Raw genomic sequence first — 16871 nt, 5'->3', positions numbered from 1 at the left:
TGTCGCCTTATTTTGAGGTTCGTAGCAACTCTTAGTACATGACTGTCAGCATCACTTTGAGGTTATTCAAAACTTTCACTCCATTACTGATAGCATCATTTTTAGTTTATTAGCAATTCTTATGACATCACTGTCGCATCATTTTGAGATCATTAGCAATTCTTACGACATCACTGTCGCATCATTTTGAGATCATTAGCAATTCTTACTACATCACATTCACATTATTTCTAGCTTCGTAGCAACCCTTACTACATGACTGTCAGCATCACTTTGAGTTTATTAGCAACTATCACTACATTACGGTCAGCATCATTTTGAGTTCATTAGCAATTCTTATGACATCACTGTCGCATCATTTTGAGATCATTAGCAAGTCTTCCGACATAACTGTCGCCTTATTTTGAGGTTCGTAGCAACTCTTACTACATGACTGTAAGCATCACTGAGTTTATTAGCAACTATCACTACATTACTGTAAGCATCACTGAGTTGATTAGCAACTATCACTACATCACTGTGAGCATCATTTTGAGTTCATTAGCAATTCTTCCGACATAACTGTCGCAATATTTTGAGGTTCGTAGCAACTTTTACGACAGTACTGACGCATTATTTTGAGGTTCGTAGCAACTTTTACTACATGACTGTCAGAATCATTTTGAGGTTTTTCGAAACACTGACTACATTACTGTAAGCATCACTGAGTTAATTAGCAATTCTTACTACATCACTGTCGCATCAGTTTGAGATCATTACCAATTCTTCTGACATCACTATGGAATTATTTTGTGGTTCGAAGAAACTCTTACTACATTACTGTCAGCATCACTCTGAGTTCATTCGCAACTATCACTACATTACTCTTAGCATCATTTTGAGATCATTAGCAATTTTTACAAAATCTTTGTAGCATTATTTTGAGGTTATTAGCAACTCTTACTACATTACTGTCAGCATCATTTTTAGGTTACTCGCAACTCTCACCACATGACTTTCAGCATCACTATGAGGTTATTCGAAACTTTCACTACATTACTGTTAGCATCATTTTGAGTACATTAGCAATTCTTACTCCATTACTGTCACATCATTTTGAGATCGTGATAAATTCTTCCGATGTCACTGTCGCATTATTTTGAGGATCATAGCAACTCTTATTACATTATTGTCAGCATCACTTTGAGTTTATTAGCAAATATCACGACATTACTGTTAGCATCATTTTGAGTTTATTATCAGATCTTACGACATCACTGTCGCATTAATTTGAGTTTTGTAGCAATTCTTACGACATCACTGTCCAAAGGTTTGAGATCATTACCAATTCTTCTGACATCACTGTCGCATTATTTTGAGGTTGGAAGCAACTCTTACTACTTTCTTGTTGCATTTTTTAAGGTTCGTAGCAACCATTACTACATGACTGTCAGCATCACTTTGAGGTTGTTCGAAACTCTTACGACATGACTGTAAGCGTCACTGAGTTTATTAGCAACTATCACTACATTACTGTTAGCATCTTTTTTTTTAGGTTAGGAGCAATTCTTCCGACATCACTGTCGTAATATTTTGAGGTTCGTAGCAACACTTACTACATGACTGTCAGCATCACTTTCAGGTTATTCCAAACTTTCACTCCATTACTGTTAGCATCATTTTGAGTTCATTAGCAATTCTTACTACATCACTGTGGCATCATTTTGAGATCTTTAGCAATTCTTCTGACATCACTGTCAAATTATTTTGAGGTTCAAAGCAACTCTTACTACATTATTGTTGCATTATTTTAAGGTTCGTAGCAACTCTTACTACTTTACTGTTGCATTTTTTAAGGTTCGTAGCAAACATTACTACATGACTGTCAGCATCACTTTGAGGATTTTCGAAACTCTTACTACATTACTGTAAGCATCACTGAGTTTATTAGCAACTTCCACTACATTACTGTTTGCATCATTTTGATGTTAGAAGCAACTGTTACTACATGACTGTCAGCATCACTTTGAGGATTTTCGAAACACTTACTACATTACTGTAAGCATCACCGAGTTTATTAGCAACTATCACTACATTACTGTTAGCATCATTTTGAGTTCAGTAGCAATTCTTACTGCATCACTGTCGCATCATTTTGAGGTCCATAGCAATTCTTATGACATCACTGTCGCATCATTTTTTAGATCATTAGCAATTATTACGACATCACTGTAGCATTGTTTTGAGGTTATTAGCAACTCTTGCTACATTACTGTCAGCATCATTTTTAGGTTACTTGCAACTCTAACCACATGACTGTCAGCATCACTTTGAGGTTATTCGAAACGTTCACTCCATTACTTTTAGCATCATTTTGAGTTCATTAGCAATTCTTACTCTATCACTGTGGCATAATTTCAGATCATTAGCAATTCTTCTGACATCACTGTCGCATTATTTTGAGGTTCGTAGCAACTCTTACGACATGACTGTCAGCATCACTTTGAGGTTATTCGAAACTTTCACTCCATTACTGTTAGCATCATTTTGAGTTCATTAGCACTTCTTACTACATCACTGTCGCATAATTTTTTGGTTCGGAGCAACTCTTTTTATTTTAACCTTAAAATAATGCAACAGTAATGTAGTAAGAGTTTCGAACAACCTCAAAGTTATGCTGAGAGTCATTTAGTAAGAGTTGCTACTAACCTCAATTTAATGCTACAGTGATGTCGTAAGAATTGGCAATAAACTCAAAATTATGCTAACAGTAATGTATTGCTATAAGAATTGCTAATGGTCTCAAAATTATGCGACAGTGATGTAGTAAGAATTGCTAATGATCTCAAAATGATGCTAACAGTAATGTAGTAAGAATTGCTAATGAAATCAAAATGATGCTAACAGTAATGGATTGAAAGTTTCGAATAACCTCAAAGTGATGCTGACAGTCATGTAGTAAGAGTTGCCACGAACCTCAAAATACTGCGACAGTGATGTCGGAAGAATTTCTAATGAACTCAAAATGATGCTAACAATAATGTAGTGATAGTTGCTGATGAACTCAGTGATGCTTAAAGTAATGTTGTAAGTGTTTCGAACAACCTCAAAGTGATGCTGACAGTCATGTCGTAAGAGTTGCTACTAACCTTAAAATAATGCTACAGTGATGTCAGAAGAATTGCTCATGATCTCAAAATGATGCGACAGTGATGTAGTAAGAATTGCTAATGAACTCAAAATGATACTAACAGTAATGGAGTGAGAGTTTCGAATAACCTCAAAGTGATGCTGACAGTCATGTGGTTAGAGTTGCGAGTAACCTAAAAATGATGCTGACATTGATGTCGTAAGAATTGCTATTGAACTCAAAATGATGTTAACAGCAACGTAGTGATAGTTACTAATAAACTCAGTGATGCTGACAGTAATGTAGTAAGTTTTTTGAACAACCTCAAAGTGATGCCGATAGTCGTGTAGTAAGAGTTGCTTCTAACCTCAAAATGATGCTAACAGTAATGTAGTGATAGTTGCTAATGGACTCAAAGTGATGCTGTCAGAAATGTTGTAACTGTTTTGAACAACCTCGGAAGTGATTCTGACAGTCATGTAGTAAGGGTAGCTACGATCTTTAAAAAAATGCAACAGTGAAGTAGTAAGAGTTTCTTCGAACCTCAAAATAATGCGACAGTGATGTCAGAAGAATTGGTAATGATCTCAAACTGATGGGACAGTGATGTCGTAACAATTGCTAATGAACTCAAGATGATGCGAACAGTAATGTAGTGATAGTAGCTAATAAACTCAATGATGCTTACAGTAATGTAGTAAGAGTTTCGAACAACCTCAAAGTGATGCTTAGAGTAATGTAGTAAGTGTTTCGAACAACCTCAAAGTGATGCTGACAGTAATTTAGTAAGAGTTTCTTCGAACCTCAAAATAATGCGACAGTGATGTCAGAAGAATTGGTAATGATCTCAAACTGATGGGACAGTGATGTCGTAACAATTGCTAATGAACTCAAAATGATGCTAACAGTAATGTAGTGATAGTTGCTAATAAAGTCAGTGATTCTTACAGTGATGTAGTAAGTGTTTCGAAGAACCTCAAAGTGATGCTGACAGTCATGTAGTCAGAGTTTCTACAAACCTTTAAATAATGCAACAGTAATGTAGTAAGAGTTGCTACGAACCTCAAAATAATGCGACAGTGATGTCAGAAGAATTGCTAGTGAACTCTAGATGATGCTAACAGTAATGTAGTGATAGTTGCTAATAAACTCAGTGATGCTTACAGTAATGTAGTAATTGTTTCGAACAACCTCAAAGTGATTATTACAGTCATGTAATAAGAATTGCTATGAACCTTAAAATGATGCAACTGTAATGTAGTAAGAGTTGCTACGAACGTCAAATTAATGCGATAGTAATGTCAGAAGAATTGCCAGAGATCTAAAAATGATGCGAGAGTGATTTAGTAAGAATTGCTAATGAACTCAAAATGATGGCAACAGTAATTCAGTGAAAGTTGCTGATAAACTCAAAGTGATGCTGACAGTCATGTAGTAAGTGTTGCTACGAACATCAAAATAATGCGACAGTGATGTCAGAAGAATTGCTAATGATCTCAAAATTATGCGACAGTGATGTCGTAAGAATTGCTAATGAATTCAAAAAGATGCTTACAGTAATGGAGTGAAAGTTTCGAATAACCTCAAAGTGATGATGACAGTCATGTGGTTAGAGTTGCGAGTAACCTTAAAATGATGCTGACAGTGATGTCGTAAGAATTGCTATTAAACTCAAAATGATGCTAACAGTAACGTAGTGATAGTTGCCAATAAACTCAAAGTGATGCTGACAGTAATGTAGTTAGTGTTTCGAACAACCTCAAAGTAATGCTTACAGTCATGTCGTAAGAGTTGCTACTAACCTCAAAATAATGCGACAGTGATGTCGGAAGAATTGCTATTAAACTCAAAATGATGCTAACAGTAACGTAGTGATAGTTTCTAATAAACTCAATGATGCTTACAGTAATGTAGTAAGTGTTTGGAAAAACCTCAAAGTGATGCTGAAAGTCATGTAGTAAGTGTTGCTACGAACCTCAAAATATTGCGACAGTGATGTCAGAAGAATTGTTCATGATCTCAAACTGTTTGGACAGTGATGTCGTAAGCATTGGTAATGAACTCAAAATGATGCGACAGTGATGTAGTAATAATTGTAATGAACTCAAAATGATGCGAACAGTAATGGAGTGAAAGTTTCGAATAACCTCAAAGTGATGCTGACAGTAATGTAGTAATAGTTGTTAATATCCTCATAATAATGTGAAAGTGAGGTCGTAAGAATTGCTAATTATCTCAAAATGATGCGACAGTGATTTAATAAAAATTGCTAATGAACTCAAAATGATGCTAACAGTAATGGAGTGAAAGTTTCGAATAACCTCAAAGTGATGCTGACAGTCATGTGGTTAGAGTTGCGAGTAACCTAAAAATGTTGCTGACAGTGATGTAAGAATTGCTAATGAACTCAAAATGATGCTAACAGTATGGTAGTGAAAGTTTCGAATAAACTCAAAGTGATGCTGACAGTCATGTAGTAAGAGTTGCTACGAACCTCAAAATAATGCGACAGTGATGTCAGAAGAATTGCTAATGATCCCAAAAAAATGTGACAGTGATGTAGTAAGAATTGCTAATGAACTCAAAATGATGATAACAGTAATGGAGTGAAAGTTGCCAATAAACTCAAAGTGATGCTGACAGTCATATAGGAAGAGTTGCTACGAACCTTAAAATAATGCAACAGTAATGTAGTAAGAGTGGCTACGAACTTCAAAATGATGTGACAGTGATGTAGTAAGAATTGCTTATGATCTGAATTGCTTATGATCTGAAATGATGGGACAGTGATGTAGTAAGAATTGCTAATGAACTAAAATTGATGCTAACAGTAATGTAGTGAAACTTGCGAGTAACCTTAAAATGATGCTGACAGTCATGTAGTTAGAGTTGCTTCGAACCTCAAAATAATGCGACAGTGATGACGGAAGAATTGCTAATGAACTTAAAATGATGCGACAGTGATTTAGGAAGAATTGCTAATGAACTCAAAATGATGCTGACGGTAATGTAGTGATAGTTGCTCATAAACTCAAAGTGATGCTGACAGTAATGTAGTAAGAGCTGCGAATGAACTCAAAATAATGCGACAGTGATGTCAGAAGAATTGGAAATTATCTCAAAATGATGCGACAGTGATGTAGTAAGAATTGCTAATGAACTCAAAATGATGCTAACATTAATGGAGTGAAAGTTTCGAAGAACCTCAAAGTGATGCTGACAGTCATGTAGTAAGAGTTGCTACGAACCTCAAAATATTGCGACAGTGATGTCGGAAGAATTGCTAATGATCTCAAAATGATGCGACAGTGATGGAGTAAGAATTGCTAATGAACTCAAAATTATGCTCACAGTAATGTAGTGATAGTTGCTCATAAACTCAAAGTGATGCTGACAGTCATGTAGTAAGAGTTTCTACGAACCTTAAAATAATGATACAGTAATGTAGTAAGAGTTTCTACGAACCTAAGAATAATGCGACAGTGATGTCAGAAGAATTGCTAATGAACTCAAAATGATGCTAACAGTAACGTAGTGATAGTTGCTAATAAACCCAAAGTGATGCTGACAGTCATGTATTAAGAGTTGCTACGAACCTCAAAATGATGCTACAGGAATGTCTTAAGAATTGCAATTGAACTCAAAATGATTCTGACGGTAATCTAGTAAGAGCTGCTAATAACTTCAAAATAATGTGACAGTGATGTCGGAAGAATTGCTAATGAACTCAAGATGATGCTAACAGTAATTTAGTGATAGTTGTTAATAAACTCAGTGATGCTGACAGTCATGTAGTAAGTGTTTCGAACAACCTCAAAGTGATGCTGACAGTCATTTAGTAAGAGTTGCTACGAACCTCAAAATAATGCTACAGTGATGTCCAAAGAATTGCTAATAACCGATAATAAACCGATAATAAAGACAGACATTAAAGGCTCTCCTATAAAACCAAAATATACTGTCATATTTTGGAAAATGTGCTACATGGTGGTGCAATGGTTAGCACTGTGGCCTAACAGCAATAAGGTTCCGGGTTCGAGTCCCGGCTCGGGCGCGGGATCTTTCTTTGTGAGACTCCCCTTTCCTGCGTGGGTTCTCTCTGGTACTCCAGCTTCCTCCCACAGTCCAAAGACATCAAGAGGGGATGAGGCTGATTGATACTCTAAATTGACTGTAGGTGTGACTGTGAGAGTGAATGGTTGTCTGTCTCTGTATGTTGGCCCTGTGATGGACTGGTGACCTGTCCAGGGTGAACCCTGCCTCTGGCCTGAAGACGCTGGGATAGGCTCCAGTCCCCCCGCGACCCTTACTAGTAAGGAATAAGCGGAAGATGACGATGGATGGATTTTGGAAAATGTAATGAAATATTAAATATTTTTTCCAAAAATGAGACCCTCTTTATTCTCTCGTTTAATCTGCTGCAATAATAATGAGCATCTTTGTCAGTCTACTGATGAATGTCAGATATCTTTGATAACCAAACCAGGACGTTTGTCTCAGTTTGACTGGAAGTCTCATTCATTCATTTCTCCTCCATGATTTCCTGCAATGATTTCATGGTTCTGCTCCATTCAGGTTCAGAGAGGGAGGAGCTGCTCATCCACCCAGATGGAGAAGCAGCCATCTTGCTCTCTTGACGCCGACCGGCAGAAGGAACAGATGAGGTGAGGGGCCTCACGTTGTCATGGCAACATGGAAACATTCCACTCTGTCAGAGGTGCCTCCATCAGACGCACTTTGTCTTTGTGAAGATCAAAGTGAAACGAAATCTGTCAAATTCAGCTACTTCTTATTGTGGGACTTTAAACTTGAACACAATGGAATTTGGACAAGGAGTTTTCCTTCCAGTCCAAACATCATCGTCCAGCCTCCAACCAGAGGTCCATCAGTTATCATAGAGCCACAGGTGGAGTCTGGATTCTTTTCTGGAATGAGACGGCAATGACAGTCCTGCCAAGTGACATCACTGACATGAATGGATGACTTCAGTCATGTGACTGGATGACTTCAGTCACATGACTGGATGGCAGTGCAGATTCCAATGTAGAGGTTGGGGAAATAGTCTCTGAGAATCCAGCTTGAACCCACGCCCTCCTTGTTCTTCAAAAACCCAAACAGAGACCATCAGTCTCCCTCCAATCCTGTACTTGGTTCAATGTTGCTGTTCCATTTTGCAGCAGCAGGTGTCGCTGTGATACCAGGTTCAGTTCAAGATTCCCAACTCCAGTTCATGTTGGTGACCTCAGTGGCAGGTAAAATGGTGCTTCAGTGGATCATGTGATCAACTCATGTGTGTCCTCACTGCTCCACAGGTCTGTCAAATGTTCTGTAAAATAGTTGGACCCAGCAGAGCTGCTAGATTAGGAGTTGATGGAGTCGTTGCAGATACCAGGGTCCAGTTCCATCCTCACTACCCCTGGTGACCATGTCAAAGTGTCCTTGAGTGAGACACTGAACCCCTAAATACTTCTGATGAGTAGGTTGGCTCCTTGCATGGCAGCCTTCAGCATCAGTGTGTGAGTGTGTGTGAATGAGAGGACATTGTTCAGCTCCTTGAGTGCTGCTGAGGTAGAAAGGCTCTGTACAAACTGAGTCCTTTTACCATTTCTTTCCTGCTTCTAGCAGCACTGTTGTCACTTCCTGTGACCGTGGAGGGAAGGGGTCCCCCTTCAGAATAAGTTTGATATCATGATGTTACTTCCTCTTCAACATGCCTTTAGCAGACCAACTCACAGAACAGCACAGTGAGGTAGTGTGGCCGAGCAGTCTAAGGCGCTGGATTTAGGCTCCAGTCTCTGAGGAGGCGTTGGTTCAAATCCCACCACTGCCATCATGTCCCAGGTCACTGAAGAGGTGTGACAGGTCGCTGTTCTGTCTTTCATGTCCCTAAAGACTCTCCAGCTGGTCCAGAACGCTGCTGCCCGCGTGTTGACTAGAACTAGTAGAAGAGACCATGTCTCTCCTGTACTGGCCTCTCTGCATGGCTCCCTGTCAAATTCAGAATAGAATTCTAAATTCTCCTTCTAACATACAAAGTCCTCAACAGTCAGGCACCTTCATATTTGACAGAGCTCCTAGTCCCCTATTATCCAGCTAGAACCCTTCGCTCCCAGGATGCAGGGTTATTGGTGGTTCCTAGAGTTCTAAAAGTAGACTGGGAGCCAGAGCCTTCAGCTATCAGGCTCCCCTCCTGTGGAACCGTTTCCCAGTTTCAGTCCAGAATGCAGACACCCTCTCGACCTTTAAGAGCAACCTTTTTGATCAGGCTTGTAGTTGGGCTGCTTAGGCTGGCCCTTAGATCTGCTGCTATAGGCTTAGGCTGCTGGGGGATCTCCCATGGTGCACTGGGCTTCTCTCTCCTCATCTCTTTCCTCCTATATGTGTCACTCATTACTAACTCGTCTTCTTCTCCCCTCATCCCAGATCCGGGTGCTGCTGGAGGAGGCTGCAGACCTGAAGAGGCTCAAGCTGCCACCCGTAGCTCCACCTGCTCACATTATACAAATAAAATTGAAAAAATTGACTTGAAGCCTGGGACTTCAGGTCAACGCTGAGACCACGGCGTGATGGAGAGTTCTGATGATTCATCAGCACAATCAGACTCTGATAACTCCTCCCTCCCTGGTTGATCTGAGTCAAAGTTCCCATGTCTGATCAACTTCCTGTCCTGATGACATCACTACTGCAGGTGAACAGTTAGCATTGCTCTGTTTGATGAAGCTGCGTTCAGGGAATGAGGAAGTTTCCCTTTGTGTCACTGCTTCTCTACTAATCTGATCTCTGATCAGTTCACCAAGAAGAGTCTGGGGTCAGGGGCTTGATGAGTAGAGCTGTTTAGTCAGGAGGAGGCTGCTCTGATTGGTTCCTGACACTGAAACAAGGCCTTCATATATTTATGATGACATCACCAATAGGAGCCTTCCCAGTCTGTCAGGGGGTAGAATTCAGTCAGCACCAATGACATCAGAGTCAGAGTTCAGACATCAAAGACAGACATTAAAGCCTCTCCTACAAAACGAGAAAATAGTGGAATATATTGGAAACTCTACTGCAATTAATGGTGGGAATCTTTGGACACCTCACAATTCGATTATTAAAATTCAGGGGCTCCGATTCAGTCACAAAATGATTATTGATGCATCTCTAATTTATGTTTATGGATGCACTTTTTCACATTTTTGCAACAATTTTCTAAAAACAATATATTTGGAATAAAAACAAGAGTTGAACTCATTTCTATTATATTTTATTTTGCTGTTGAAAAAAAACACATTGGTACCTTTTGGGAAGCCTGGAAATAAGAGGAAAATGTAGCTCATTCCCCCCCCACCAGTCAAGAGGGTCCCCAGAGACGGAGAGGTGGAGAACTACAGTACTTCTTAACTTCTTCCTGAGCCCTGGCTCAGGCAGACCTGCTGGGCTGTTGCACTTGAGCATCAGTAAAGTTCTGCCCCAGCAGGCTCTCCAGTCGAGATGATGACAAAGTCCTTCTTTTGGGAGCTCGGTGGTCCTCCTCCCTCAAAGCAGGGTTTGTTCCTGGTCCTCTTGCTCATCTTGCTGTGGGTAAATACACAATGAGAGGAATTGTAGTTCTTTATGATCAGGCTGCACTGACAAGTGGTGAAAGACTCTGCAGCTGCTCCAGGATGCAGCTGCACACATGTTGACAGGAAATAGGAAGAGAGACCATATCACCAAAGTCTGAGCTTCACTGCACTGGCTTCCAATAAAATCCATCTTTTCTAGCTCTTAAAGGAAAATTCAGGCACAAAATGAACCTAAGGTGTGTTCTTGTATCATTATTATTATTATTATTATTATTATTGTTATTATTATTGACAATTGCAGGGATTTTGTTTTACAGCAAACTGGTTTTCGGTGCATACCGCTAATTATCTCCTAATGCAGGTTGTGGGGGCAGCAGATAAACAGACAAATCAACAATAACATACACTGAAAGCAGCATAAAGCCTCAGTAGTGATAAAGTAGAGCCTTGATGTGGAAACAAAATCATTGAGAACTTTAAGAGTACAGAACGTTTAATAAAAGACAAGTCTATAAAGAACAGTTAAAAGGAGTGTGGATGGCTGTTTACACTTTAATTCAGCTGTAGAAGAAGAAGAAGAAGAACTTCACTGTGAAAACTCATCCTGTATGTTACAGCCGGCCCTCCCGGACATCGGAAGTCCAACTAGTCCGTTGCATAGCAACCGTGTATTTGCTTCAGTGGTGCCCACAGCACAGCAGCCTGCCTGAGCAGGACCACTCTGTCTGTGTAGGAGCAGGCATGGGCAGAATGGGCAAAGGACGTTTTTCCATTGTGTCTTCTCAAGTTTCCTGAGCTGAGGAGCTTTAGCAACCAACTCAGCAAAATTAATGTCTCTACAATGTGTGTTTTCATGTGTATTCTCATAATTATTCGCTGTGTAAACACATTGTCAACACAGACCATAATCCACTCACTTTCCTTCAGGGTTCAGTGCCAGGTCGTGACAAATGGTTTCTCTCAAGTGTGCAATTTCAGAACTTATATAGAAGTTAGGACAACCAAACGGTTAAAATAATCCTGTACAGCAGTTTTTTGTTTTTTTTCTCCTCCTCGCTCGAAAGTTGTGGTGTGATTCATTCTCAATGGCTCCGAAACCAGCAAAACAGGCTAAAAAACCTGCGAAAACGGACTCCACACCTGATCATGTACTGCAAGCTAACAGCGTGGCTATGGCTAGCGAAGAAACAACAGGTGCTAGCCTGATAGCAAGCCAAGACCAAGTCCTGACCGCTATCCAAGCAATGAAAGATGATTTCACGACAAGATTTGACGGACTATTGAACGCAATACAAAGTGTGAAAAGCGAATTGAACGAGGTCATTATGCGGGTCACGGAAGCGGAGGACAGAATCAGCTCCAATGACGATATCGCATCTCTGCTAGCTCAAAATGCTACCATGAAAACGACCGTGGAGAAGCTGGCGCTTAAAGTTGACGACCTGGAAAACCGCAGCCGCCGCTCCAACCTTCGTCTGCTGGGCCTCCCCGAAAAGAAAGAGGGGTCTGACTTGTGCACATTTCTGGAGAAATGGTTAACCGATGTGCTCGGAGTGGACAACTTTCCGGGGCCGCTCGTGATCGAGAGAGCACACAGAATCGGCCAAATCAACGTAACTGACCAACAATCAACAGGGCGACCCAGAGCAGTGATAATGAAGTTCCTTAACTACGCAGACAAGACCCGGGTAATGAAGGCTGCCAGGACGAAGGGCCCGCTGTTACTCGACAATCAGAGGATCATGCTCCTTCCCGACGTTTCCGCCGACTTGCTTAGACGGAGGAAAATCTTCGACCAAGTGAAGAAGGATTTGGCTTCTCTCAGCATTCCAGATCTACGGTTTGGGATTATTCACACGGCTAAACTCCTGGTTACCCTCCAAGGGAAACGGCACGTATTCGACACCTCGGCAGCGGCAGAGAAATTTATATTGGGACTACAAGGAGCAGGCTGTGGGTAAATACTAATATCGCCTTATTGACACTAACACAGCTTGGTTTGCTGTATTTTTTTTTTCTTTTCTATCTTTGTGGCATAATAGGTAACGAGCAGAACTGTGCAAAAACTCTAATATGCCTTTATAACACTACTGCTCGGCTTATGTTGGTTTATGTTTGGCCTCTAAATATACAGTGGACTGTAACCTTGTGAAGCTGCTTGCAGGCTAATAACTGATTTATAATGTTTGGTTGTCTTAGCTTTTCAATATTTTTGCTTACATTTTTTTTTTCCTGGGGGGCTTGGCCTATTGTGTTAGGCATGCTGTTCCTCGCCACGCTGACGGCTGGTGTGGACCAGCAAAGCGCCATGGTTGGGCCCCGTTACGGGCTCCTCGGGATTCACATATTGTGGGGTGGGGGGGTGTTTTTCAGTTGGGGAAATTCACCCAGTTATTGTTCAAATGTTCTTTCTCTGTTTGTTGTAGTTGCGCATCTCTGTAGTTCCCCTCGCCCCTTTCTTTGTGTTTTGATGTCGTTCCTGTTAGCAGCCAACTTAACTTTATCCAAGAACGAGAAGAAACAATTTATGACGTCTGAACTTCAGTTTACCTCTTGGAATGTAAGAGGTCTAAATAGCCTTGTCAAGCTAAAACAAGTCATGGGTAGGATACGACATTTAAAAGCTAAGATAGTTTTCCTCCAGGAGACCCTTTTAATCTCGGAGGAAATTGTCAGGGTGAGAAGGAGATGGCATGGTCAGGTGTTTTCAGCATCCTTCAGCTCTCACTCACGTGGAGTAATCACCCTTATACATAAATCAGCACCTTTTCAACTTATCAATGTTACTCAAGATAAATTTGGCAGATATCTTATTATCCAATGCCAAATTTTCTCAATCAGACTAAAGCTGGTTAATGTATATGGGACAAATAATGACGACCCCACCTTTTTCAGAAATCTTTTCTTATCACAAGCCACTTTATCTGGTCACCTTGTCATTGGTGGGGATTTCAACTGTGTACTTCAACCAGAACTGGATAGGTCTACTGGGGTAGACACCTCACACAGTCAAACAAGGAAAGAGTTATTTCTGTGTATGAAGGATTTGAACTTGATTGATGTGTGGAGAAATATGTATCCCAACAAACAAAATTACTCCTACTACTCTAGTACCTACCAGACCTTCTCGAGAATTGACTATTTTCTAATCTCAGCCGAATTAAGACCCCAAATTACAAAATCCTGGTATGACAGTATCTTAATTTCAGATCATGCCTCAACCTCATTTATATTCAGACTGCCTGGCAGGTTACACCACTCTTTAAGATGGCGCCTGCAAACAAGCTGGCTGAGAGACCCTGAATTTATCAAATTTATTGGTACACAAATTGATCTGTTTTTTGAATACAACACTGACCAAACATCCGCGTCTGTAAGGTGGGAAGCTTTAAAGCCTTTTTAAGAGGCCAAATGATAAGCTTTACAAGCTTTAAGTCCAAATCCCAAAGACTAGAAATGGAACACCTTGAAAAAAAATAAAAGAAATTGAAAACCAAATTTACCAGAATCCTAACCATCATCAAACTATGGAGCTCCATAAACTGAGGGCGAGGTATAATGCTTTATCCACAAATAAGGCTACAAGGAGCCTGTTAAAACTAAAACAATCCTTTTATGAGCAAGGTGGAAAGGCCAGCAAATTGTTGGCATGGCGCATTAAACAGATGCAAACAGAAAGAACAATAAACTCAGTTCAAACAGACAAAGGGGTGTTAACTTCTGACCCAGTTGAAATTAACAACACATTTCTAAATTTCTATCATAGATTATATCAATCTGAATACTCAGATTTAGCTACAAACCACCAAAAGAACTTTCTAGACTCTCTAGATTTTGTCCCCTTGGATGAGGACTCTGTGGGCTCTCTGGAATTTAATCTTGGTGCCAGGGATTTGTCCGAGGCTATATCCAATTTGAAAGGAGGAAAGACTCCTGGGCCAGATGGGATACCAGTTGAAATATATAAAATATTTGAATCTAAACTGATACCACCACTACTTGAAATGTATCAAGAATCATTCAATAATGGAGTCCTTCCTCTCTCTCCTAATATGGCAACAATTACATTACTATTGAAACCTGGGAAGTCACCGGACCAATGCGGATCTTACAGGCCAATATCCCTCATCAATTATGACCTTAAAATATTGTCTAAAATACTGGCTATGAAGTTGGAACGTATTTTACCCAAATTGATCCACTCGGACCAGAATGGATTTATACAGGGAAGGCAGGGCTTTCATAATATAAGGAGAGTACTTAATATTCTCTTTGAGAGGTCTGGGATCCCTGGCTACGCTGTCCTGTCGTTGGACACAGAGAAGGCCTTCGATAGGATAGAGTGGTCGTATTTGTTTGAAGTCCTACAGAGGTTTGGTATTCAGGAAAATTTCCTTAGGTGGATTCGCCTTCTCTACTCTAACCCGCAAGCTGAAACTTTGACCAATGGCCTGGCTTCTAACTCTTTCAAACTTAATCGAGGCACAAGACAGGGTTGCCCCTTATCTCCCCTGTTATTTACCCTTGCTATCGAGCCCCTGGCCATGGCAATTTGTAATCATGACATTATAAAGGGAATAACAGTTGGTGGTACTGAACACCGCATAGCCCTTTATGCGGATGATGTTATTCTATTCTGCTCCGATTTCAAACAAACCTTGCCAGCCTTGCTAAATTTGGCACAGGCTTTTGGGCTCTTCTCAGGTTTTAAAATAAATAATAGTAAATCTGTAATAATGTTTTTGACAGAAAGAGAGAGACTCAGCCCTCCAGTTTTGACTCCATTTGTAATATCAAAAGAAGGATTTAATTATCTATGAGTTAAAATCACGCCAGATGTTAATGAAATGATCTCAGCGAACTATAACCCCCTTACAGATGCTGTTACACAGCTTATCAATAGGTGGACAAAATTACCTATTTCTTTGATTGGACGCATTAATATCCTAAAAATGACAGTTTTGGCCAAATACTCATACCTCTTCCAAACGATCCCACTCTCTCCTCCTCTCTCTCTCTTCCAATCTTTGAAGAAAATATTTTCAAACTTCATATGGAACAATAAGCGACCAAGACTTAGGCTTTCCTTGCTCTATCTTCCATACGACAGAGGTGGTTTGAAGCTACCAAATTTCTTGTGGTATTACTGGGCAGCTCAGATTAGGGCAAGCATGTTTTATTTTGGTGAGGATCACCCCCCAATGTGGGTAATGATTGAATCTCACTCGATTTCACTTCCTTTAAATCTTTATATATACTCGGCAGAGGTAAAAAGATTGATCAAACAGACAAAAAATCCCGTTCTGAAGAATTCAATAACGATTTGGCATAAGGTTTTAGCATATACTGATGTAACACAACAACTATCACGATTTTCTCCTATTTTTGGCAATGACAACTTCCAACCAGGCAGGGCAGACTCAGGCTTTAAACTTTGGTCCACTAAAGGTATATCTAAGGTGGCTGATCTTTACATTGGCAGTAAATTTATGTCATTTGAAGAACTCAAAGCCACATACGATATTCCCACTAAACACTTTTTCAAATATCTCAAATTACGAAGTTTTATAATGTCTAGACAGGGTAGTAGTTTGGAGCTTCCCCCTTTCTCTTCATTGGAAGAAATAATTTTAAAACACTGTCAAGGTAGGGGACAAGTGACCATATTATATGACCTATTCATCAGCAAGTGCAAAGAATCTTCTAACAATATCTTCCAAGCATGGAGGATGGACTTACAGAGAATATAACACAGGAGGAATGGACACAGGCTTGCTCATTTGTTCAAACTCAAACTGCAAACACACACTCCAAATTACTACAATATAAGTGGTTAAGCAGGCAGTATATTACTCCAGCTAGGCTACACCACTTTAACCCTAATATTCCTGACACGTGTATTAAATGCAATCACCAGAAAGGGTCATTGATTCATTGTATGTGGGAATGCCAAATTTCTTGTTTTTGGGGAAAGGTTGTGGATCTAGTCAGTCGCATTATTGGTAAAGAGGTTCCATGTAACCCTAAAACATGCATTCTAAATATTTACCCGGATGATTTTGTCGCTTCAAAAAGCCTAAGATCCCTCCTGAATATTTGTTTTCTTGAAGCTAAAAGGTGTATTGCCCGTTCTTGGAAGGATCAATCTATCAGTGGAATTTCTCCGTGGTTGAAAGGAATGTCCTTTAATTTTGCCCTTGAAAAGATAAGTTATT

The sequence above is a fragment of the Aulostomus chinensis genome, chromosome 1 (genome assembly GCF_037954235.1).
Source record: "Aulostomus chinensis isolate RoL2024-O1b breed Wild chromosome 1, RoL_Achi_v1.0, whole genome shotgun sequence".
Taxonomy (NCBI): Eukaryota; Metazoa; Chordata; class Actinopteri; order Syngnathiformes; family Aulostomidae; genus Aulostomus; species Aulostomus chinensis.
Note: the sequence above shows the minus strand (reverse complement) of the source record.